Source organism: Zingiber officinale, chromosome 7A (genome assembly GCF_018446385.1).
Source record: "Zingiber officinale cultivar Zhangliang chromosome 7A, Zo_v1.1, whole genome shotgun sequence".
Classification (NCBI taxonomy): domain Eukaryota; kingdom Viridiplantae; phylum Streptophyta; class Magnoliopsida; order Zingiberales; family Zingiberaceae; genus Zingiber; species Zingiber officinale.
This window is the reverse complement of record NC_055998.1, coordinates 95,430,164-95,431,339: the sequence shown is the minus strand read 5'-3', so window position 1 is coordinate 95,431,339 and position 1,176 is coordinate 95,430,164. Positions and strand designations below refer to the sequence as shown.

The following is a 1,176-nucleotide window of genomic DNA, read 5'->3' as shown; positions in this document are numbered from 1 at the left end:
TAAACCATTTTGAAACAATACTTTCAATCTTTGCCCCCAAATGTTTGAACTCCCCGTTCTGTGACTTGTGATTTTCAAAACTCATAGATGGTTGAGTTACAATTTGTTTGACAAGATATATAGCATTTATGGCTTGCACTTCTTGAATGTTTGAGGGAGATTTCATCCAACTTATGTTCGACCATTCATGGAGGTTCAATGTCACTTGATCAATTAACATATATGCTTCATCTACACTTTTGTCCATAAAAGAACCTCCAGCTGATGAATCTAATAAACTCTTGTCTGAGAAAGAAATTCCCCCATAGAATATGTGCAGAATTAACCATTTTTCAAAACCATGATGAGGGCACTATCTTTGAAGACTCTTGAATCTATCTCATGCTTCAAACAATGATTCTCTATATGCCTGAGCAAAATTTGTTATGCAATTCCTCATATACACTGTTCTGCTTGGAGGAAAAAAATGATTCAGAAATTGCTTCTCCAATTGCTCTCAACTTGTGATACTTTGAGGATGGAGAGAATATAAACAAGTCCTTGCTTTATCCTTAATACTGAAAGGAAATGCATCAATCGAACTGCATCTGCTGACACTCCTTCACGTTTCACCATATCACAAATCTCTAAAAATGTTTCAAGATTCAGATAAGGACTTTCTGATATTTCTCCTCCAAATTTGTGACCTTGTATCATGAAAATTAACTCTGGAGCTAGTTGGGAACTTTCTGCTTCAATTTGAGGTTGCACAATGGGAGATAAAAATCTTGTAGAAAAGGGTATAGAAAAATTTCTCATGGGCCTGCTTGAAATGTTAGTGCTCATGGATATTTGATAACCATGATTTTACTGTATTATTTTGATTCATATATGCATGGTTTGATATTGATTTCATAGGTTTAAATCATGGTTATATCACATTTTTGTGCATTGTCTTATTCTTGGACTTAATTACAAATTATTATATTTTTGTGTTATTTGATTCTAATATTTGATTCTTATTTTGTAGGCATCAAAGGATCGTGGATGTGGATCTATTTGAACCGAAATTGGGCTCGAATCAAAGTTTAAACGAGAAGATCAAGATTTGGAGCATTAGGGCCCGTTCATCAAGAATAGGACAGATCTGAACCATCCAGTGAAGATCTGGCCCATCCAACCTAATGAGGAGGAGAT

General features: G+C 34.8%; 1 non-coding gene across 1 annotated transcript; it reads left to right on the top strand.

Moving 5' to 3' along the window:
* Positions 1-335: 335 nt before the first annotated feature.
* Positions 336-441, top strand: LOC122003160. The gene has a single exon (XR_006117828.1). It is a non-coding gene; the product is annotated as a small nucleolar RNA R71 (small nucleolar RNA).
* The last annotated feature ends 735 nt before the right edge of the window (positions 442-1,176 follow it).